The sequence below is a fragment of the Lissotriton helveticus genome, chromosome 5_1 (assembly GCF_964261635.1).
Source record: "Lissotriton helveticus chromosome 5_1, aLisHel1.1, whole genome shotgun sequence".
Lineage (NCBI taxonomy): Eukaryota > Metazoa > Chordata > Amphibia > Caudata > Salamandridae > Lissotriton > Lissotriton helveticus.
The window spans coordinates 505,974,549-505,994,435 of record NC_136065.1 but is presented as its reverse complement, the minus strand read 5'-3'; positions in this window follow the sequence as shown (position 1 = coordinate 505,994,435).

Genomic DNA, 19,887 nt, shown 5'->3' with positions numbered 1-19,887 from the left:
TGCTTGTATTCAGTCTTCTCGACATAACGTTAATGTACTAATCAACATGTTTGTCCCATTAATATTGCATTACATGACATCTAAGTGAAGCTTGCATGTGTGCTTTTACTAACGATAATCCGCTTGCATTAATTTGGTCGCTGCTACGCGGGATTTCTTACTGCGCATGCGTCTGTCACACTCATGTGAAATGACGTACTTTTTGCTTTGGAGGGAATCTTTTGCTTCTGCGCACTAGAACTAAGATGGCTGTCTGTGTTACAGCATGCATGAAGCTTGCACTGCTGCTTTTGCTAAGCTGTTCGTTCTGCTTAACTGTAACGCAATAGTTACAAATAAAGTAATGGGAATAGAGTAGAGATAAGTGTTATACAGTGCATTCATTTATTCTGTGTTCTAAAACTGTTTCTTTCTATTTTTATCATGTAACGATAATCTTGGGCCTGGGAGGTGCTATTAATCCATCTTGAAAACCCACACTGCAAATGTCAAACTCCAGAAGGAGATTAAGTCATTCGTCATTGAATCACAGTCCAGCTTACAGTACACTAGAAGATGCGTCTGGAAACCCGACCTACTGATCCCAAGCGGAAGGAAATATTGTTAACATTGTATTTCTATAAGAACATCCATTGTTGGTTGGACTAAAGATGCATGGGAAAATAAAATGTGATGGGTGGGAACATTAATAGAATATTCAAAAGTAAAAGTTTCATTTTAGTATGGTGTGATGACCTCTCCCCATCTCTTGTCCAATCAAAATTGGGGATCCTTACACTTGCAACAATGGGGGGTGGTACACTGACCTGGAAAATAGTATAACTAGGGTAGGCTTACCTAGTTAATTTGTCCGACTTGTCCGAATAGCTGACCTGTCACTGACCCAGCGCACTCAATAGGTGATCGGGAGCAGAGGTGCTGGCGGAGCCCTTGGTCAGAAGGTTTGAAACCCAGATCGGGGTTTGAGAGCTGAATTGCTGGCGAAGCACTTTGTCGGAGAGATCGATAACTCTTACCGAGTTCTGCCTGTTAGCTGCAGAGAGGGAGTAACGCAGGCGTTGCAACTTTAACTGCGGGTGCCGGTCTTAGCCTGTGGTGGTCCTGTCCTGATTCAATTTGGCTTTACCTGTCCTGATTCTGATCTGCACCTGCTTGCCTTTATGGTGCCTGCACTTTCGGGGTTCTGTCCTTTAAACTGACCCGTGGCCAGGGTTAGTTCTTCACGCCATATTAGGTAAATATTCAATATGGGTATGTCATTGTACTGTTTCCTTCTCTCTTCCCACCCTAATGTCAAATGCGAAAAGTTTGCTTTATAAAATCTCTGCATATTTTCATTCTAATCATTATTTTCTTGATTGAAAAATTTCTGAGATTTAATATTTGGATTAAGATTTTTAAGAAATTTAGATAAAGAGTTTAAACCTTTCCGGAGTTTGTGGTTATTATATGAGTGCAAATATTATATTTCTACCAATTATGCTAACACCCTGATCCATTAGGTTTTCAGGTACCGGTGACTAGGATTGGTAAGTCCAATGGTATAGGTCCTGAATGGTTAACAGAATTTGATATGAGTGTAGGTTTCACCTGTTCAATTGTGTATATATATTTTATGGGCCCAGGTGAGTATGGTAAATAATGGGCAGGTGAACCTACGCTCTATCAGGGGTAAGGATAGGTGGGGGTGGGTTATGTGAGACCTTCCTTGTCATGCGTTGTTGGAGATGTTTACTCCATGGGTCGGGGCGCCGCTAGGCTCACTGCCGCCTCCTCACGGTAGGAGGCCATGTTTCAGCACGCTCAGCGGACAGGCTTCCTATGTACCAGAGTACGGAGTCCACATCTGGGTCACACCCATATCCATTACAGGCATAAATTGCGGTCATGCCTGCATGCCGAGGTAGTTCATTATTTCCCCCAAGCTGCTTTCACGTCGCTGTGCATCTTCCCCCTTTAACTCACTCCTGCTTTTCCAAAGGTAGTCTTTGTCAACTTTCCTACAAAGTCAGCCTCTGTCGCCTTTTCTTGCACTTACTCACAATGTATATATCTACTCCTTTCCTCCCCACAGTCTGTCACATATTCCCACTTCACTTGTTCCAACAGTCTGCCACATATTCCCACATCACCTGTTCCCATGATTTGTCACATAGGCCCACGTCACCTGTTCCCACTGTCAGTCACCTATTCCCACGTCACCTATTCCCACTGTCTGTCACCTATTCCAAATGTTTGTCACCTATTCCAACGGTCTGTCACCTATTCCCACAAATTGTCTGTCACCTATTCCCACTCACTGTTTGTCACCTATTTCCATGAAACCTATTCCCACTGTCTGTCACCTAGTCCCACTTTCTCCCTGTCTCCTTGTCACACAGTGTGTCTCCTTCTCCACATTGCCCCTTTTAGTGCAGTCCCTTTCCCATTGTCGGTCTCTCTGTTCCACATTTAAGCATAGTCTGATTCTCTGGCCTCCCCTTTTTTCAACAGTCTGCCTCTCTGCCCACTGCCCTTAATAGTCTCTCTCTGCCCCACTTTAACCACAGTCTGTCTCTCTGCCCCCCTCCTTTAACCACAATATGCCACTCTGCCATCCCCTCGCTTCCATAGTCTGCCACTTTACAGTCCCCACTCCCAGTTTGCCCACTCATGTTAATAACATTTATAGTGTGATTTGCTGCCCAAAAGGGTATCCCGGCATAATCGGTAATTGACTGTTGAAGTGGATAGCGACTTGAAAAGTTGTCTAGTATGCACTAGCCACAAAGCAAGGGTATTTAAACTTATTTTATGGGAATTGGTAAAGGTAATTGCAGAGTGCACAATGTTCTCCATAGTGACAGTAACCAATCTCATGAAATATTTTTTTTAAATCCAGCAAAGAGTTAGATAGATCTGTTTGGTGCGTATATTAGAGGCCAAATATGCAATTCTCCTTAAGGTCTTAATTTTATTCTTCAAATTCAGTGTGAAGCTATACAGCATACATAGTTCAGTGATAGTGATGGAGGTCCTCGACCTAGAGTGTCATAGAATGGTGTGATGCATACCAAAATATGTAATCAAATATAGATCTTACACAAAGTAAGTTGCTAGTCTCAAAATTGTGTCATAGCTTTGGCCACGTAGTGGTCTGAGTTAATACTATTTATAACAAGCATTTGCAATGCAATACGTCTCGCATTTAAGTGAGTTTGAGCTTTGACATTGAAAATAACAAAGCCTTTTATTTTTGTTTTCGTTTTTAAAACAAAAATAAAAGGCATTGTCATTTAAAATGCAATAGCTTAAACTCGCTTAAATGCGAGACCTATTGCTTTGCAAATGCTTGTTATGTTTGTCACTAGGATATACTTTAGGGCATGTATATCAGACTGTAATCACCTACTTTTGCCTTAGTCCTGTTAAAGCCCTTCTGCAGTTCTTTGAATAGTGTAGCCAACAAAAATATTTCAACTCAACATCCACACATATACGGCCACATGCATCAATCTAGGATTTTGCATTTCCTAAATAGCGAAAATTAAGGAATCGCTATTTAGGAATTGCAAAATCCTATGCATCAAGAAATTCTTAAAATTTTTAGGATTTCTTAAAATTCGGAATTTGCTATTCCTTAATTGCGAATCGCAATTAAGGAATGGCATTACATTGATTCCTATGGGCCTAGAGGCCCATAGGAATCAATGCCGTTTTGCATTTCTTTTTTTAGGAAATCGCAAATTGTTGATGCATTGCAAGGGTGCAGAGGGGGGTCCAAAGGACCCCCCCCTGCACCCCTGAAATGTATTTTAAAGTGCATGTTTCACACACACATGTCCTAAGGACATGTGTGTCTGTAACATGACACTTTTCAAAATGCATTTTTTTGCTTTTTTAAAGATTTTCGCAAATTAACACGAGGGTCAACCTCGTGTTAATTTGCACTTCCTATTTCAAAATTCGCTTTTTTTTTTATTGATGCATTGCATTTAAGGAATCGCACAAATGCGATTCCTTAAATGCATTCGCATTTTTAGGAAATGCAAAAAAAAACGAATTTTGAAAAAATGTTTCATGCATCCCAAAAACGTATTTAGGAAGCGCAAACGGCCGAATTTACCGATTCGCACCGTTTGCACTTCCCAAATAGGTTGATGCATGTGGGGGTAAGTTGGGAAGATATCTATAATGTGATAGGAAAAACTGCCATGACTGTAAAGAAATGTTTGTCCCTGAATGTTTGAAGTAACTGCTTTTGTAGATATGCTTGTTTATCCATTGCTGGCCTAGGAAAAACCTTTGCGTCATCTCTATAAATGCTATCCATGTTGAATTGATCTATGTGTATGAACATTAAAAAACTCTTGTATTTCATAAGTTTGTATTGCTGTTTAGAAAACTGTTTATATTATATTTCAGGAATACTACTTCAGCTTCTAGATTTGGCATCAATTTAGGCAAGTAACATCCACATAATGTATCCCATCAGTTGCAATCTATTACACAGTGCTCTTTGCAGCTAGGATTCTTTTTTCTAATACTCAAAATACAATTACTGTACATAAAGCATGGTTTATTTATTTTGTGCTTGATATTCTTCTGTAGTTAAGAGTTCACATTCTAAAGTCTTTGCAGTCAAATAATCCAGCCCTGCCAATTATGTTTACCTGTAACATGGTTTAGCCTAAGGTGAACATCAGATAATAAATAAATAACCAAACTAGCATTTAAATGAAATCTAAAATGAAGGCATTACTTTGTTTCAGCTTGCTGGCATCAGCATAGCTTCTCACATCATGCCATTAGTGTGACACATAATTGTGAACTAGTGATCCTTTAATTACAAACCTCAAAGTTGTCAGCAATAGACAAAACCCTCAATCATCCTTGTATTTCAAACATGTACTCATAAGATTACAGTACACGGCTTCAATATGGTGCTGTGCCGTTACGTAAAATGAATATTTTTTTTTCACTAAAACAAGAAAGACTGGAATTTTGAGAGCTCTGCTAAAGACAATGGAACAGCTCATGTACAATAATGTCTTGAACGGTCTTTTTGCTCCAGCATTTCTCAGTGGGCAGATTATACTAATGGGGTTATAGCCCTTCTGCCTTGGGCTGTATCTAGTTGTTAAACCCTTCGCTGCTTCTGTCGGCCAAAGGCCATCGAGAGCACTACCTCCGTAGTGCTGCGAACATCCGTTGGCCAGCGCGGACCTGCACCCTAATTAAACCGCTGCACCGCGGTGGAATTCGCGCTGCGGTTAAGCGGTTAAAGGCCCTCACCATTGTTAAAAGACTGAGCCATGGGTTAAAGCCCTTTCAGGTTTAGAGCCCACGCAATCGGTTTATAATGTCTTATTATTATTATTATTATTATTATTATTATTAATATTATTATTATTATCTACTGGGGGTGTGGCTTGACACCCAATGAAGATGGTGGCATCCTTGTAACTCTCCGTGAGGCCATTGGAGAGTTTGTATCTACCGCAGCAGCTGTTCTCAATACCTCTTGCCGTCTGCTGCTGCATGGAAGGTGTGAATGGGAGCAGACATTGCATCACGCCTTTCTCTGCAGTTTGAGGCTGCGCGCATTATTTCAACAGCACAGCACACTCTTCCCTCATCTGGTGCCTGCCATTAGGATGAAGCCAGCCATGGAACCTTCCTGAAGAGAAGATTCCAGATCACAGATAAGCGCAACAGAGGTACGATTTTACCATGTTTGCCTGCATGTTACACTAAATATATCCCTTTTGCACCTCTCCTCACATATATAAATAATTTTTTTTAACTTTACAGCACATATCAAGGACAACGCAAAATGTCCTACTGTGCCTTTGGGTCGTATGGAACCCTTTTCTTTATTTTTATTGCCCAGACCTTGATATCTGACACTCCTCATTCCATGGGAAGAATTAAAAGATCATAACTTTACCTAAAGCTCTTTCTGCCACCCCACATAATTCTACCATTCCATTCTCCTTTCTTTCATCACAACTTGTCATGGAGGACTCAGTTTGTTCTCCTTCTCGGAGTCCTGTGTCAGCTGTACCTTCAGGTGGCACCACTTCATCAAATACAGCAGCGAAATGTTTAATCACAAGGCTAAAAAATAGGCCCATCTTCTCCCACCAAGTCTGCATCCTCCATCTGTATGGACCTTATATTAGAGGAAATTAGGGCTTTATGTCCATGCATGGAAGAGACCAATGCAAAACTTCAAAGCCTTGATGATAAATGGTCTCTCAGTCAACCATCTTCAATCTAAGGTCTCTTTACTACAGAAACAAGTATAAGATTTAGAAAATAGAAATCACCGGAATAAAGTACGTATTTATGGTCTGATCCCCTCAAGTTTTTTTTAAACATTCCTCCCTAAGCTACTACAAATACCAGACTCACCTCTCTTAATTATACAATGCGCTCCGAGACTTAAACTTATGCTAAATCTATGTCCAAAAGGACCTGAGGTGTTATTCTCTATTTTCTTGAATACACAGACCTTCTCAAAGTCCTGCTGGCAGCTCTCTCCAAACAGCAAATCTTATGATCAGGCAATCACTTATATTTTTCTCAGGATTATGCCAAATCTACTGCAGACAGATGTAAGGAATCTCTTTCTATGTGGCCTGCTCTTCGTTCCATCGGGTCCGCTTTGGTCTGTTCCATCCCTGTCTGTTCACCTACAACAACAAGACTTACATCTTTTAAGATCCAGCCTGCCTGAGATAGTTTATTCAAGAACACAACATTGAATCATGGACACTTCCAAGCATGTTGAATCTTGAGGTTAAATATTTTTCTCATGTTGCATTTTATTCTTTTCATTACAAGGCAATTAATATAGTTGTTATGTATATGTTGTTTCACTAGGCTTTTGCGTCCATTTTAATGTCTTTTAAAAATCTGTCCTCTGTTACTTACCAAATGTTTCTCTTCACAGGTTTTCATCTTCCTGTTTCATCTTCTGATTTCCCCAGTAAGTCTCCCTCCTTCATCAATCTCACTCTAGTTGTGTTCCTACGGTCTAGATGTCTCATCTTTTAATGTGGTCTCATCACCCTCACCTTCTTTGAAAATACTCTTAGGTATGTTCTCTCCTGTTTGTATCTTCTATATGGTTCTCTTACTCTTTTCTCTGACTGACTTCCTTAACTCTTTTATTACATTGTTCTTGCTTTTCCTAATTCTTTTCAAAATCTGTAAGATTTTTCTCCTATCCTTTCAATTTTTCCCTTTAGTAACTTGCTATTTCTTTACTTGGTCCCTCCTTTATTTCCCTCTTTTTCTCTATAACAACACTTCCCAGTTGTTTTCTGTATGTCTTGGAAGGCCAAGAGCTTGGGTACACCATTCCAACAAAAAGATCAGGTGAATGAGGGTAATTTGCGCTGAGAGGAATTATCAATTAATAGCATCCAATATTAGATAAGCTCCAAGGATAGGATTTCGGTCACCCAACCAAAATCAAACACTGTGACTCAGATGAGTCACAAATGTACAATTATGAAACACACATTAAATCCTGAGCTACACCAATCAAAAGTCAGCAGGTATTGACTCACCTATCATATCTTAAAGCAGATATTGCCCTTATTCAGGACACCCACCTAACAAAGAGCAAGCCTAAAGAGGAGTGCAATGATTTCTTTTTACCAGGTGATGGTAGGAAGAATGGTGTTGTTAAGTTACGTCAAAAATCTCTGAATGTTCGGTTAATTTCTCAAGAGACTGCATCTGATGGAAGATGATTGCTTACCTGTTTGATGCTTAACAATGTTCAGATCTCTAATTTCAATATCTATGATCCCATTGGTACAGAGGTCAGTTTTGGACATAAATTACTCAAAAGCTATTTACAATGTCCAGATTTTCATTTTAATCTTGCAGAAGATTATGATCAAATAGTTGACCCATTCATTGACAGAGTCTCCTTTTCTACTTATATACCTAACAAATCTCAGAAATTGTTCACTCATGCCCCTAAACAACGCACAATAATAGATGTTTGGAGACTCTCTAATCCTACCCTACGTGAATACACCTGATACTCTCCCTCACATCATACCCAAACTAGAATTATTATATTTTAATTTCACACTCTCAAACTGTGCACTCTACTGTCATAGGCTCTATTCTAATTTGTGATCATGCTCCTGTCTCTACTCATCTAAGTATTTTACCCAATACTTTTGAAACTAATAGATGGAGATTCAATAATGCAATTATCCTTGACCCATCTTTCACTCCTGCCTTTACTCATTTTTTCATGACTACTTTCGGTTTAATCACATGTATGAACTTGATTTTCACACTATATGGGACTCCTTCAAGGCTTCCACTGATGATTTCATTATCAAGTTTGTGTCCGGAAAGTAAAAAAACGTTCTCTAAATAAAACTAAAGAGATCATTAATCAAATCAAACAATTGGAGCACCCTTATTACACTTTGAAATCTAAAGACTGCTTACAAGAACTCATAAATGTTAGTCTTCATTTTAATAGACTTTCCACTCACACTGCATCCCCCTTACTCCTCAAAACCAGTACCAAATGTTATGGTGATCAAAACAAATTTGGAAAACTACTAGCAAATGATCTTAAAATAAAAAAGAATATGAATTCAATTGAATCTATTCTAGATGCTCACTCCAATCTATTACACAAACACATGGACTTATTAGAAGAATTTACACAATTTTATGAAAAAATATATACTCCTGAACATACTCCCACTGATCCTGATATTATTAAATATATTTCTGATATACACAAAAATGTCAACACACAACCAGACTTCTCTGGTTTAGAAAATGGCATTACCTTACCTGAACTTCATACTGCTTTATCTTGCCTCAAATATGACAAAGCCCCAGGACCTGATGGATTCAATGTCAAATTACCGATCCCTAAGCTATCTTTTCTTATAACCTCTTTTATTTGAAAAGGCAAATCTCTGTTTGGTTCTTAGATGCTGTCTTTTGATTCATTCCAAAGTAGAGAGAAGACTTACATCAATGCAAAAATTATGGACCTATTTCGCTTGTCAGAATTGACTAAAAGATATTTTCCAAAAACATAACTCTTCATTTAGATTCCCTTTTACCAAAACTCTTCAGTGAAGAACACAAGGGAGATCATATATCTGATAATAGTTATTTTTTTACGGTCTCTGCAGATCTCGTCTTTCAATGCATCCTTAAGTAGCGACTGCCAAGTAGGCCTTTGATCTTATAAATAGGTCCTTTATTTTTCATACCTTGCAATGGTTTGGTTTGGGACAAAAACTAATTTCTCATCTTTACACCTCTACTCAGGGGCCATTTTCACAAATGGACACACTTCTTCCTACTTTTCGTAAGGTAGAGGTGTAAATCAAGGATTCACAGAAGGCACTTATTCATTTTGGTATTCACAGAAGGCACTTACTCATTGATGAGTAAGTGTCTTCTGTGAATACCAAAATTAGTAATTTACTCATTCTGAGTAACTTACTAATTTTAGTATTCACTGAAGGCATTTACTCATTGATGAGTAAGTGCCTTCTGTGAATACCAAAATGAGTAAGTGCCTTATTTGAATACCAAAATGAGTAGTGCCTTCTGTGAATACCAAAATGAGTAAGTGACTTCTGTGAATACCAAAATGAGTAAGTGCCTTCTGTGAATACCAAAATGGTAGTAAGTTTAGGATTTTGTATTGAGTTAGTTCTGTAAATCGGGTCCAACATTTCTCTACTACAACCTTCTACTGAAGACAACCTAACTCAAATATTTTGGGATGTGGTTTTCCCGCTCACTCAGAACTTCTATCTCTTTAAGTCTAGAAGCCTGCAAACTCAAATTAAGTGCCCTGGTAACTCATTGGCATCTCTTGAATCTCTCCTGATGCTGTTGTCTTGAAGCCATTAAAATGATGTTGGTTCCCATTATCCTCTGCACTATTTCTATCATTCCCCTTTCTATTGCCTTACACTTTTTAAGCAAATCAACTCCACACTTTCCTCATTCTTATGGAACAGGAAGACATCTTCCATATCTTGCCCTCTAAATCAGAAGGTGGTGTTAATTTCCCGGACTTTCAAAAACACCACTTTTCTTTTATCTTAAAACTATCCATTCACTGGATTGCACACCCTCCCCCCCACCCTTGAATAATCTCCCTTATGGGTGGAACTGGAAAAGTATTTCCTCGCCCCTTTTTCTTTCTGTGAATACTTGTTTTTTTCTAGAAAACTCACGCTCTTTCCTCACCCATTTTCAAACATCTATGCATCTTACTGAAACCCCTATTGCCTTCTGATCCTATTAACATTTCCTCCTTTCTCAATTCTACCATTTGGCACAATACCTCTGTTTTACATAATAATAAACTATTTTATTAGAATACCTGGAGAAAGTTTGGTTAATCTGGATTAATCAACTCTTTATTAATTATTCTTTTCTCACTTTTCCTCAAGGCCAATCTATTTTTATTCTTCCAACCTCTTTTCAACATAAATTGCTTCTCTTGCAATCCAATATATTCACCACCCTTAATACATTTCAGCCCTGTCCGTTACAACCCCATATGCCACATTCTACCTTTTTTACACATTAATCCTAAAGCTTATGCCATCTACTGTCTTCTTCATCTACCCTCCACTGATGGACTTAAATCAGACCCTGAATTAGCATGGGAAAGCAATTTGAGAACTACTTGGCCTATTTTCTTTTGGAGACGAATTTGGACAAAGTTACGGTCTACATCCCATGCTGAAAGCCCTACACAAACATTATTTTACATCTATAAGAGATTTCTCCCCACAACCACTCTTCATCACATATACTTGGATCTTCCTGATAATTGTTGATTGTGTCACTCGCAACAGACAAGTGCTCTTCATTTGTTTCCTTGTACATACTTTCTGGACACATATTTGGTATCAAATCAGTGCTATCTTTCAAACCGCAATACCCTTCTCTAACATTAACATCTTCCAAGGCAGTCTATCCATCAACTGGAAACATATTTCATCCAACATAATATTTATTGACCTACTTTCAGCAATCGCATATCAACATATATCTCACTTGCAATTAAATATTCTAGCCAATGGAGCCCCATTATAAACTTTATAGATAGTCATGCCAAATCCTCCTCTAACCTACAGCCCAAAATAGTTGAAGTTTATAAACATTCTTGATGTTCATTTTATTTTTTTCTTTCATAACTGACATATTTATTTTATGACTTCATATTGCATAATTGTTATATTGTTTACCAATATATTTGTGATAGCTATTCCTTTATTCCTACTTTGGAACATGTGTGTTTTTATCATTACAATGCCTCTTTCTCCTCTTTACCCCCTCACCTACTATATAACTCTGTGAAACGTTTTATGCATTATTAGTACTGTGCTCTGTTTTACTCTAATTAAACTCTTTTACACTTATTATCCCAACTGTTCATTATTGTCCGGAGTAGTAAGTGTTATGTTGTTATACTTATACTTGTGGAAATGTACTAAAGCTGTGCAAATATTAAAAAATAAAGTCTTTTTCACACCGAATCTCGACCTCATGGCAAAATGTGAGTCTTTTCATTTAGATGGTTGATTATCAAGTTTAAAACTCCTAAACAACTTTGAGAGCGATAAAACAGATAGCAGCTGTACCAAATGCTTATAATCGTTTTTTTGTGTGTTGTTTTAATAAGTTTGACTGGTTTTGCAAACCGTGATAAAGAACATTAATAAATTTTTTAAAATAATGGTTGGTAGTTTAAGAAGTCAGTATTGTGTGTTAATAGTTCTAAAATTATGATGGTCGATGTAAAAAAAGCTGCAATGTTTTGCTAATTAAGAATGTGTGTTTTTTCTTGGGTGAGGACGTTGTCTTATTGTCTTGTGAATACAAACTGTGTGCTAATTCACCACTACATGCTATGCTGGATGTCGTTAAATTAAAAGCTAGGCTCCTGCGAATGGTATCACAGCGAACAAAATTCCCAGAATATATTAAGTGAAATATGGGACCTGTTTGTGTTAGTAAAAAGATCTTCCATGAAACCTGTGCACACATTTCTAATACAGTCATGAGTAAAAACAAGCATTGGCAAAACAAATAGGTCATGCCGATACACGAGCTATTGGTTTTGGCAATGTGTTTTTGCATGTTATACACCAGTGTGGCTGCTGTTCATCATGGCAAAACATTAGTGGTGTGAAGTGTCCTAGAGTAGAGTGGGGGCAGCAGAGTGTCGCAGACTGGACTTTTAAGAGTAGAGTGTCATAAAGTGCTATAAGGGTAGTAGAGAGCCATAGAGTTGAGTAGAGGGGCATAGAGTTCAGTGGTTCTGTGTCAGACAGTGCCACAGAGTGTAGTGCCGTAGAGTGGAGTGGCATTGATTGGAGTGGCGTAGATTGCAGTGGAGAGGGGTGGAATAGAGTGGAGTGGGTTGGAGTGGATTGAGGTAGTTGGGTAGATTTAGAGTAAATTGGGATGGATTGGATTGGGGTACAGTGGGTTGGATTGACTGGAGAGTGGTGGACTAGAGTGGGTGGGTTGAATGGGGTGCATTGGATTATAGGGGGCTGGATGGATTGAAATGGGGTGAGGTGGCTCGGACTGGGGTGGATTGGAGTGGAGTGGATTAGATTGATTTGGGGTGGGGTGTATTTGATTGGGGTGGGATGTATTGGACTACAGTGGGGTGTTTTAGAGTGGGGTGCATTCAGGTGGAGTGGATGGGTTGATTGGATTTGAGTGTAGAGGAGTGTATTGGACTAGACTGGAGGGGGTTGGATTGCATTGAGTGGGGTTGATTGGATTGGAGTTGGGAGCATGGAGTGCGATGGATTGGACTGGAGGTGGGTGGATTCGATTGGGGTGGGATGCATTGGATTAGAGTAGGGTGGTTTAGCGTGGGGTGCACTCAAGTGGAGTGAAGGGGTTGATTAGACTGGAGTGGAGGGGGTGGATTGGACTGGACTGGAGGGGGTGGGTTGGATTGAGTGGAGTGGATTGGGCTGGAGTGGGGTGGAATTGATTAGAGTGGGGTGGATTGGAGTGGGGTAGGCTGGATGAATTGGAATGAGTGGGGTGGACTGAACTGGGATGGCGTGGGTTGGGCTGGGGTAGAGGGTTGGATTGGAGTAGAGTGGGGTAGATTGGACTGCAGTGGAGTGGAGTGGATTGGACAGCAGTGGACTGGATGGGGTGGATTAGATTGGAGTGGGTGGGTGGATTGGATGGGGTGGGTTTGGACTGGAGTGGGGTGGATTGGAGTATGGTGGAGCGAAGTGGAGTGTGGTGGATTGGAGTCAAGTAGTCAAGTGGCTTAGATAGGAGTCGGGTGAAAGTAGAGTGGGACAGAAAAGAGTGAGGTGGAATAGAGTGGGATGGATTGGATGGAGTGAGGTAGATTGGGTTGAGTGGGGTGGATTAATTAGGGTGGATTGGATTGCGGTGGATTGGATTGGGGTGGGGTGAACTGGACTAGGGTGGGTTAGGGTATATTAGAATGAGGTGGGGTGGGGTGGATTAGTGTTGGAGTTGGGTAGGGTGGATTGGAGTGGGGTAGATTGGATTTAGCTGGATTGGGGTGGATTGGATTGGTGTGGGGTGGATTGGATTGGGTGTGGTAGATTGGATTGGTGTGAGGTGGATTGGAGTGGGTTGAGGTGGATTGGAATGGAGTGTGGTTGATTGTTTTGGATTGAAGTGCGGTAGATTGGAGTGGGGCAGACTTTTTTAGATTGGACTTGGGGCAGATTGTGGGGCAGATTGTTTTGGATTGGAGTGAGGCAAACTGGAGTGGGCAGATTGTTTTGGATTGGAGTGGGGCAGATTGTCTTGGATTGGGGTGGGGCGGGTTGGAGTGGGCAGATTGGAGTGTGGCAGGTAGGATTGGAGCAGGTTGTTTTGGATTTGAGTGGGATAGATTGGAGTGGGGCAGATTAAAATGCAGCAGATTGTTTTGAATTGGACTGGGACAGATTGGAGTGGGGCAGATTGGAGTGGAGCAGATTGGATTTGAGGCAGATTATTTTGGATTGGAGTGGGGCAGATTATTTTGGATTGGAGTCGGGCATATTGGAGTGGGGCGGATTTGAGTGGGCAGATTGTTTTGGATTGGAGTGGGGCGGATTGGAATAGGGCAGATTAGAGTAGGGCAGTTTGGAGTGGGGTAGATTGTTTTGGGTTGGAGTGGGCAGATTGTTTTGGATTGGAAAGGGCAGATTGGAGTGGGACAGATTGATTTTGTTTGAATGGGGCATATATTAGTGGGGCAGATTGTTTTAGATTGGAACCACGCAGATTGGAGTTAGATGACTTGGAGTGGCGGAATTTTTTTTGGATTCAAGTGGGGCAGATTGCTTTGGAATTGAATGGGGCTGATTGAAGCTGGGCACATTGTTTTGGAATGGAGTGGAGCAGATTAGAGTGGGGCGGATTATTTTGAATTAGAGTTTGGCATATTGGAATGGGGCAGATTGTTTTAGATTGGAGTTGGATGGCTTGGAGTGGGGGCAGATTGTTTTGGATTGAAGTGGGGCAGATTGCAGTGGGAATTTTTTGGGGATTGGAGTGCGGTAGATTGGAGTGGGGCAGATTAGAGTGTGGCAGACTGTCTTGGATTGGAGAGGGGTGCATTGGAGTAGGGCAGATTGGACTGGGACAGATTGTTTTAGATTAGTGTGGGACAGATTGGAGTGGGGCAGAATGGAGTGGAGTAGATTTTTGAATTGGAGTGAGGCAGATTGTTTTGGCTCAGAGTGGGGCTGATTGAGGTGGGGCAGATTGTTTTAGATTGAAGTGGGTCATATTTTTTGGATTGGAGTGGGGGAACTGGAGTGGGGCAGATTGGAGTGGGTAGATTGTTTTGGATTGGAGCGGGGCAGAATAGAATGGGGCAGATTGGAGTGGGTAGATTTTCTTGGATTGGTGGGGCACATTATTTTGGATTGAAGTGGGGAAGATTATAGTGGGAACATTGTTTTTGTTTGAGGGGGCATATTGGAGTGGGGAAGATTGTTTTAGATTGGAGTTGGGGCAGATTGGAGTCATACTATTTGGAGTGGGGCAGATTGTTTTGGAGCTGATAGAAGTGGCTAGATTGTTTTGCATAGGAGTGGGGAAGATTTGAGTGGGGCAGATTGTTTTGGAATGGAGTGGGGCAGACTGTTTTGAAATGGAGTGGGGCTAATTGGAGTGGGACAGATGTTTTGGATTGGAGTTGGGCATATTGGAATGGAGCAAACACAAGGAGATGATGAAACTTTTCAGACTCTCACCCCCAGTCACAGATCTGGGTTGAATTCATTATTGTTCTCTAGCTCACTTCACCACCCCCAGTTCAGACCCAGCCATAAGCAAATCCAGCTCAAACCTCCAAGCCAGGTCTTCAGATTGGGGTGAGGGAGATTATTTTGGATTGGAGTGGAGCACATTGGAGTGGGCAGATTGTTTTGGATTGGAGTGGGGCAGATTGCAGAGAGACAGATTGTTTTGATTTGAGTGGGGCAGATTGTTTTGGATTGGAGTGAGGCAGATTAGACTGTATTGGAGCAGATTGTTTTGGACTGGAGTGGGACAGATTTTGTTAGACTGAAGTGGAGCAGATTGAAGTAAGGCAGATTGTTATGGATTGAAGTGGGGCAGACAGTTTTATATTGGAGTGGGGCAGATTATTTTTGATTGGAGTAAGGCTGATTGAGGTGTGGAAGATAGTTTTAGATTGGAGTGGGGCAGATTGTTTTTGATTGGAGTAGGGCCGATGGAGGTGTGGAAGATTAAAGTGGGGCAGAGTGGAGTGGGGTGGGGTGAGAGTATTGGAGTGTGGAGGAAAGAGTGGATTGGGGTGAGTGATTTTGATTGAATTGGGGTGGATTGGTCTGGGGTGGACTGGATTGAGTGGGGTGGATTGGTGTGGGGTAAGGTGGAATGGAGTGGAGTGGGGCAAATTGAAGGTAGGTTGATTGCACAGTACTGCACAAGTATGTGTTAAAGCATAATTTCAGAAATTACACATAAGGAAGAAACAATGTCACTTTGCAATAAGATAATCCTCATCGTTTGAGAACAGCACCCACAAGCAAAAACAAAACAATAAAAGAGTGCAAAGTGAGAAAAGATGACATAGCAAAATAAAGAGAAAGTTAACTATAAAAAATCAATCTTTGCCATTTTTTTGCCCTGCTGAGCACTTTTTTGCCAGATATATGCATTCTGTTTGAAGGGCAATAAAAGTTAAAAAATTAAAAAATAGCACCTCAGTCATGTCGGGAGCAGCGGATGGGCACTCAGTAAGTTAAATCAAGCAGTACTTGGTCCCTGATCCACAGAGAGGAACAAAAATGATGTTAGGCCACCTTGATGAATTAAGAGGCTGTAAAGAGTGCCATGTAAGTCAACAAATGATAAGCAGCGGGCGGGTACCAAACCCTTTTTGCTGACAACAGTGTCTTGCAAGCGACACACATGCGCAAGCTCATGCTCTTGAGGCTCGACCCTAAAAAAGTAAAGGCGACACATCTAAATAAAAAATGTCAAAGTGTGTGTTTGCCGCAAATAGGTGTCTCTAATCTTTAAGTTGCAAAGAAGGGTTTACTTAACCAAGGAAGATGTCTCACTTTACAACTTTTGAGTTCAGCTTTGAAGACGTGTTTCTTCAGTGGAGCAATCCTGTAACTCAGTTTGCCATGTTAGAAATGTGTTTGGCAGTTTATTCACCCTTTATTCAAACTTTTAATTTGTCGAAATAAACTATGCAAATCCCTAGTATGTATGTCCCATTAATTTATTCAGTTAGTTCGCTTTACATCCTATCATGTTAACTTTTCTGTGCACTTTGTAGTTTTGAGTTTAGTAATTTTTCTACATTTTGCTTTAGGTTGATGGCGCTTCGATTGATGCTAAATTCAAACATAGGTTTTAAACAGCTAAATCTTGTGGTATGAAATGGAAATGATGTCAAGTGTCTAGGTTTACCACTTAATTACACACTTGTGATTGAAACAGCTGGGTCTGCAGTCTGAGAGCTGTTTAGCTTGATCCAAGGATTTACCTGTAATGCCTGCCCAATATATAATTAGCCTCATATTTAAATAATGCAAGCCACCTGTTTGCTCCAGATGGTGTGAAGACAAAATAACATCAAAAAACATTTGTGGTTGGAAACATTTGGAGAACCTCAGAGTAAGTCTTGCTGGGTATGCTTCTGCACTGGGTTGCACACCTTGATCCCGCAGACAGGAAATGTAAATGTCAGTTGCAAATCCAGTGTCTGAAGATTTAATAAAGTCTAGTTAAGCACCTTCCCAAAATTAGGTCACAGATATCCTTCTGCAGAAGTTGTTGTGTCTCATGAAATCCCTCTGACATTAATGGCCTAAACTATGATAGAAAGTTCAAAATCAAATGTTGTTAGCAACACACTGTTGGTGTAATACCTGTAGCACGTAACAAAAGAAAACAGGTAGTCCGGAATAGGAGCTTAATTTAGAGTTTGGCTGATGGGTTACTCTGTCATACAAATTTTGGATATCCCGTCCGCCATATTACAAGGTCATTATATTCTATTGCACTTATAATACTGCAGGTGGGATATTATAATTGTAATTGTAAAACATTTATAAAGCGCATGGTTACCAAAGGCATCCCAGCGCTAGAGTCATGTTCATGTACTAAGTGTCAATTTATTGAAACAGAAAGGTTTTAATACGTTTCCAGAAGACCAGATGATTGGTTTCACATCGAATCTCAAAGGGGAGGGAGTTCCATAGCCTTGCAGCGTTATATGCGATATCTGTCATATTTGTGAGAGAGTAACCCAAACTCTGAATCAGGTCCAAAATCATTCAATTGTATCTTTTGAGGAGGCAAATACCATCTATTCTGAAAGTGGTGGCAGGCCAAGCAGAAACTCTGAATTCATTTCAATAGTTACGTCTACAAAATAACTAATATGTAGCTGCTCCCTATGATAATTAGGTGCAGAATGGAACACTCGTTGCACCACGGGGCACTCTATGTGATACAGTCCCAGTTATGGCTTTCACCAGTGCAGTCTCATGTTTAAGATAGCCATATTAGCTTCTTCTCCCTGATCGCTAGATATTTTTAACCATTCCTATGGTTAGATTTTCAAGATGTCTTGCTTCTGGTTGAAGGAACTCTTAGAAGCGATACTTCAAAGAGATTCCATGATACTGAATATCTCTTACTCTGTCATAGTTTGACCTGTCATCCGACATTTATGTTTAGAGGGTTGACTAATGACAAAAGAAAGAATATTACATTCCCAGGTAGGATATGTAAAAGTCTTTTGAGTTCTTTTATTTTTCACAGATATGCCATAGTGGTTCTACCCCGGGAGACTCTATGGGTGAAATTAAATGGAGATTGTAAGTTTCTTACATTTGGGTAAGTTACTCTTTCCACACACATTTCCTTCAGTTTCAGACGTTACCAGGTGCCTTCTGAGTTGTCATCAATATAGCAACTTTTTTTTTCTGGGTGAAAATACAGAAGCGTCATAGTTTGGTATTACAGTCAGTTTCTTAAAATGGAAACTGTTAGTTTTGTTATAAGCATCAGTTAACTTCTATTTACAAGTAATACATAATAGCTCAGAAACTTTAATATTTGCAAAGTGCACCACGGATCCAAGAGACTTAAGGATAAATGTATTATGCCTGGCGCTTTACTTTATAAATTGAAGAGATGCACCTTTTCTTTAACAGCTCCTGGTGCTCCAATTTTTAATGTTCAAAATATTGAATAATAAACCATCACTCGCAATTTGCACAGAGAACAAGAAGGTGGAGGTTGCTAGAGTCAATCTAGAACTTGGACATTTGAACACTGGCAACCCCTAAATGATATTAATGGCAACTGGTGAAGGCAGTTGCAACAGCCTTACCTATCTGAACATTCAAACTCATATTCAGGCCATTGTTAAATCCCAGGATTTTCATGGCTGAAGAAAAGGTTGGTGTTTGATCTAACAAAACTTAGTAATTAACAACTTTGGAATACCAAGGGATTTTATTTCAAAGATAAAAAAAAATCTGTTTTTAACTGTGCAACTGAGGTTGGCTTGGGTGCACAAAGCTCCATATCTAAATTTAGAGCTCCAGTAACACAAGAAATGTTTTAGAAGTTTCAGATAGCGAGATGTATACTTGAATGTCTGCTTGATAGGATTGCACTCTTTCTTCTGATTTGGAGAACAACTGAAACATAGGGGACCATATAGATATTAAATAAAACTGGAAATGAAGGGAACCCCACATTGCATAGAAACTGAGGAGGAATGAAAAACGGCGAAGCCCACTCCCTGAGATAACTGTGTTGCAAAGGAACTAATCCACATGAAACCCAGTGGCCTAACTTGTGACACATCCACAATCTTCTGAAACTGAGTTGGAAGTTTCATGTTATTTAAGACTGCTGACAGGTCCTGCATGAATGGAAGTAGCTTGTACCCGTGTCTACTCACCTCAGGCGTAATACCAAAATCCCAGCAGCCACATCCAATAACCATGGTATGGTCTAAAATCTGTTCTTTCTACAGAAAAGCCCTTGTGAGCAACAAATTGCTACTGGAGCTGGTTGACCACAAGTTTATTAATAATTTGATTAAGGGTAAAAAAATGGTAATAGGTTTGAACATTCATTGAGTGATACCATCTTCTGTGGTTTTGTTTTAGAAGGTAAGTGTTAGTTCTTTGATCACTTTGAGGACTGGCTCCTTTCAAGAAAATACCTGTAACCAGAAAAATAAATTCTTAGAATACCAATTCTGATAAACGATTTCAGCATAATGATTCAATGGAAACTTTCAAGGTGAACGGCATTAACCATTTGGCAGAAAAAAAATAATAGGAAGTTTTTTTCAAAATT